Here is a 5,855-nt window from a genome sequence, read left to right as displayed (position 1 = left end):
ACCCTCTGGAAGTGGACTTCCTATCCACTTTGTCTCCCGCCCAATCGGAGTCCGAATAACCTACAAGCTTGAAGTTTGCTCCTCTTGGGTACCATAAGCCAAAGTTTTGGGTATGAGCCAAATATCGAAAGATTCGCTTGACCGCCACAAAGTGGCTTTCCTTAGGTGCGTCTTGAAACGGTGCACAAATTCCCACACTCAACATGATATCCGGTCTAGATGCACAAAGGTAAAGCAAGGAGCCAATCATGGAGCGATATACCTTTTGATCCACCGCTTTTTACCATTGGTATCTAAGTCAAGTTGGCATTTGACGGGCATTGGAGTGGAATCCGGCTTGACATCATTGAGCTTGAATCTCTTGAGTATGTATTGAGTGTATTTGGATTGGTTGATGAAGGTTCCTTCTCTCCGTTGCTTGACTTCGAACCCGAGAAAGAACATCAATTCTCCCATCATGGACATCTTAAACTTGGAGGTCATCAGTGCGGCAAATTCCTCACTGAAAGATTTGTTAGGGGAACCAAAGATAATATCATCAACATATAGTTGGCACACAAACAACTCCCCTTTGACCTTCTGTGGGGTCAATTTTCCCAATTTCAAAACTGCGATCTTACAACAACTCGGTAAGGTGGTCATACCACGCACGTGGGGCTTGCTTAAGGCCATAGAGTGCCTTATCGAGTTGGTACACATGATCGAGAAAATAGGGATCCTCGAACCCGGGGGGTTGCTTGACATACACCAACTCATTAATGGGACCATTAAGAAATGCACTCTTCACATCCATTTGTTGCAACTTAAAGTTATGATGAGAAGCATAAGCAATCAACATGCGAATGGAATCAAGGCGAGCAACGGGAGCAAAGGTTTCACCGTAGTCGATACCCTCGACTTGGGAGTAGCCTTGTGCTACCAACCGGGCCTTGTTGCGAATGATAATTCCATGAGCGTCTTGCTTGTTCTTGAATATCCACTTGGTTCCAATGACATTGTGGTTCCCCGTTGGCCTTGCCACAAATCTCCACACCTTGTTGTACTCGAAGTTGTTGAGTTCTTCATGAATGGCATTGAGCCAATCCGGATCTTTGAGCGCCTCATAGACCTTTTGGGGTTCAACACAAGAGACAAACGCGTGATGTTCACAATAGTTTGCCAATTGTCTACGAGTGCTTACCCCCTTTCGGATGCTTCCAAGCACATTTGTCATGAGATGGCCCTTGGTTGTGAGCTTGGGAGCGATCTTGGTGGCACGACGCTCCAATTCCTCCTCAGGGGTGATTTGAGGAGCGGTAAATTGATCATCTTGAGTGCCGTCTTGAGCTTGTTCTTGATCTTGAGCTTGCTCTTGATCTTGAACTTGCTCGGAGGAGAGAACTTGGCCTTGGGCATCACTTTCCGCCCTTGGTCTTGTTCATGATGTTGAGGGCCTTCACTTTGTTTTTCGGAAGTGTGTGGGCCTTGGGTTGGTGATGGCTCCACTTGTGTGGAGCATTGTCCTTCTCCTTCGGCCACAAGGGGTTCCTCAATGGGTAGGATAAAGCCAACTCCCATTCTTCTTATGGCTTGGGGAGGAATTTCATCACCTACATTACAAGTGCCACTTTGCTCCACTTGGGAGCCATTATTCTCATAAAACTCCATGTTACACGTCTCCTCAATGAGTCCCGTGGACTTATTGAGGACACGGTAAGAATGAGAGTTGGTAGCATAACCAACAAATATGCCCATATAAGCTCTAGCCTCAAATTTAGACAAACAAACACCTTTCTTGAGAATAACACACTTACACCCGAACATCCTGAAGTACTTGAGGTTGGGCTTGTTACCGGTGAGTATCTCATAAGGAGTCTTGTTCAAGCCCTTGCGGAGGTAGAGCCGATTGGATGCATGACAAGCGGTCTTGATGGCTTCGGCCCAGAAGTTGTATGGAGACTTGAACTCCGCCATCATGGTCCTTGCCGCATCCATCAACGTCCGGTTCTTCCTCTCCGCTACACCATTTTGTTGAGGGGTGTATGGTGCGGAATATTTATGCTTGATCCCCTCATCACTAAGGAACTCATCCAAGGTGTAGTTCTTGAACTCGGTGCCATTATCGCTTCTTATTGTCAAGATCTTTGTATTGTGTTGTCGTTCGGCTTCATTTGCAAAGTCAATGACACTTTGTTGGGTCTCGCTCTTCCTCTTGAAGAAGTATACCCAAGTGTATCTTGAATAGTCATCCATAATCACCAAGCAATACTTTCTACCCCCAAGACTATCAAAGGATGGAGGCCCAAATAGATCCAAGTGAAGGAGCTCCCAAGGCCTCTTCGAGTAGATGATAGTCGTGCGAGGGTGAGCCTTTTCATGAAGCTTTCCTTCGATACAAGCACTGCAAGCACGATCTTTAGCAAAACTAACATTTGTTAGTCCACGGACATGGTCCCCCTTGAGAAGACTTTGCAAAGATCTCATATTGACATGGGCTAAACGGCGATGCCAAAGCCATCCCATGTCAACTTTAGCCATTAGGCATGTCGCGGTCTTAGTGGGTCGCTTTGAAAAGTTAATCACGTAGAGACCGTTCTCGACATGCCCAACAAAGGCTACTTTAAGAGTCTTGCTCCACAAGAGGGCCATGGTATCAACATCAAAGAAAGTGTAAAACCCCATGAGTGCAAGTTGACGAACGGAAAGTAAATTGTATGCAAGGGACTCAACAAACATGACCTTCTCGATCGTGAGATCATGATAAATGACAACCTTGCCAAGCCCCAATACCTTGGAGGACGAGGCATAACCCCACTCGACATTGGTGGGCATAGATGGAATCTTGTGAACATCCACCACCAAGTCCTTGCTTCCGGTCATATGATTAGTAGCTCCACTATCGAGCAACCATGATCCCCCACCGGAAGCAAACACCTACAAGAGATCAATGCTTGGTTTTAGGTACCCATTTAGTAATGGGTCCTTTGATGTGAGTAACAAGGGTCTTAGGAACCCAAATAGACCATTCAATATACTCATAAGGAGAGCCAACAAATTTGGCATAAACATGTCCATCACTAGCACGACACAACACATAAGAAGGCTTAAAGTCGCCGGCTTGGTTGGGAAGGGAAGTGTTGCCCTTCTTGGCATCATCACCCTTCACGGTGTGTTCTTCTTCTTCTCCTTAGTAGCACCCTCTCCCTCCTTCACAAAGGTTTGCTTGAGAGGGGGAGGTCGTTTGGACTTGTCATTCTTCTTCTTGTTCTTGTACTTGGGTGCGTACCCAATCCCTTCCTTGGCCACAACTCCCTTTTGATTGCTCAAAAGGTCGTTGAGGTTTTTCTCACCTTGTATGCAAGAAACAAGGCATTTCTCAAGTCACTCCTTCAACTTAGCATTCTCCTCAACAAGATGCACATGCTCACAACATGGGTTAGTAGCATTTGCATTATCAATTAACACCATATGAGGAAATGTGGCTTTCTCCTTGGTTAGCTTTACTTGAAGTTGATCATGAGACTCTTTGAGGCTAGCATGAGTACCCTTCAAGACCTTGTGAGCCTTGTCAAGTGATACGTCTCCAAAGTATCTATAATTTTTGATTGCTCCATGCTATTATATTATCTATTTTGGATGTTAATGGGCTTTATTTTACACTTTTATAACATTTTTGGGACTAACCTACTAACTGAGGCCCAACCCAAATTGCTGTTTTTTTGCCTATTTTAGGGTTTCGAAGAAAAGGAATATCAAACGGAGTCCAAACGGAATGAAACCTTCGGGAACATGATTTTCTCAACAAACATGATCCAGGAAACTTGGAGTGGCCGTCAAGAAACAAGGGAGGAAGGCACGATGCAGGGGGCGTGCCTACCCCCCTAGGCGCGCCCTCCACCCTCGTGGGCCCTCCGTTGCTCCACCGACGTACTTCTTCCTCCTATATATATCCACGTACCCCCCAAACATCCAGGAGCACCACGAAAACCTAATTCCACCGCCGCAACCTTCTGTACTCGAGAGATCCCATCTCAGGGCCTTTTCCGGAGCTCCGCCGGAGGGGGCATTGATCACGGAGGGCCTCTACATCAACTCCATGGCCTCTCCGGTGATGTGTGAGTAGTTTACTTCAGACCTACGGGTCCATAGTTATTAGCTAGATGGCTTCTTCTCTCTTTGGATCTCAATACAAAGTTCTCCTCGATTCTCTTGGAGATCTATTCGATGTAATCTTCTTTTGCGGTGTGTTTGTCGAGATCCGTTGAATTGTGGGTTTATGATCCAGATTATCTATGAACAATATTTGATTCTCCTCTGAATTCTTTTATGTATGATTGGTTTATCTTTGCAAGTCTCTTTGAATTATCAGTTTGGTTTGGCCTACTAGATTGATCTTTCTTGCAATGGGAGAAGTGCTTAGCTTTGGGTTCAATCTTGCGGTGTTCGATCCCAGTGACAGAAAGGGAACCGATACGTATTGTATTGTTGCCATCGAGGATAAAAATATGGGGTTTATATCATATTGCGTGAGTTTATCCCTCTACATCATGTCATCTTCCTTAAAGCATTACTCTGTTCTTATGAACTTAATACTTTAGATGCATGCTGGATAGCGGTCGATGTGTGGAGTAATAGTAGTAGATGCAGAATCGTTTCGGTCTACTTGTCTCGGACGTGATGCCTATATACATGATCATACCTAGATATTCTCATAACTATGCTCAATTCTATCAATTGCTCGACAGTAATTCGTTTACCCACCGTAATACTTATGCTCTTGAGAGAAGCCACTAGTGAAACCTATGGCCACCGGGTCTATCTTTCATCATAGTAGTCTTCAAATATTTAGTTATTTCCTTTGCCATTTATTTTACTTTGCATATTTATCATAAAAATACCAAAAATATTATCTTACCATATCTATCAGATCTCACTCTCGTAAGTGACTGAGAAGGGCTTGACAACCCCTTTATCGCGTTGGTTGCGAGGTTCTTATTTGTTTGTGTAGGTGCGTGGGACTTGAGCGTGATCTCCTACAGGATTGATACCTTGGTTCTCAAAAACTAAGGGAAATACTTACGCTACTTTGCTGCATCACCCTTTCCTCTTTAAGGGAAAACCAACGTAGTGCTCAAGAGGTAGCAAGAAGGATTTCTGGCGCCATTGTCGGGGAGATCTAAGCCAAGTCAAGACATACCAAGTACCCATCACAAATTCTTTGTTGGGGATCGTAGCAGAAATTTAAAATTTTCTGCGCATCACCAAGATCAATCTATGGAGTCATCTAGCAACGAGAGGGAGAGGAGTGCATCTACATACCCTTGTAGATCGCGAGCGGAAGCGTTCAAGAGAACGGGGTTGATGGAGTCGTACTCGACGTGATCCAAATCACCGATGATCCTAGCGCCGGACGGACGGTACCTCCGCGTTCAACACACGTACGGAGCGGAGACGTCTCCCGCGCCTTGATCCAGCAAGGAGGAGGGAGAGGTTGAGGAAGAGATATCCAACAGCAGCACGACGGCGTGGTGGTGGTGGAGCGGCAGTACTCCGGCAGGGCTTCGCCAAGCTCTTAACGGAGGAGGAGAGGTGTTGGGGAGGGGAGGGACTGCGCCTATGATGTGGTGTGCAGCCCTCCCCTTGCCCCTCTATTTATAGGGGAAGGAGGAAGGGGGCCGGCCCCCTCTAGATGAGATCTAGAGGGTGGCGGCGGCCAAGGGGGTGGCTTGCCCCCCAAGCAAGGGGGGCGGCGGCCAAGGGGGGTGGCTTGCCCCCCAAGCAAGGGGGGGCGGTGCCCCCTCTAGGGTTCCCCCCCAACCCTAGGCGCATGGGCCCAAGGGGGGGGTGCGCCCAACCCACTGGGGCTGGTTCCCTTT

This window comes from Triticum urartu, chromosome 2A (genome assembly GCF_056163025.1).
Source record: "Triticum urartu cultivar PI428250 chromosome 2A, HENAU_Tu73, whole genome shotgun sequence".
NCBI classification, from domain to species: domain Eukaryota; kingdom Viridiplantae; phylum Streptophyta; class Magnoliopsida; order Poales; family Poaceae; genus Triticum; species Triticum urartu.
The sequence above is the reverse complement of the archived record's forward strand: the minus strand, read 5'-3'. Positions refer to the sequence as shown.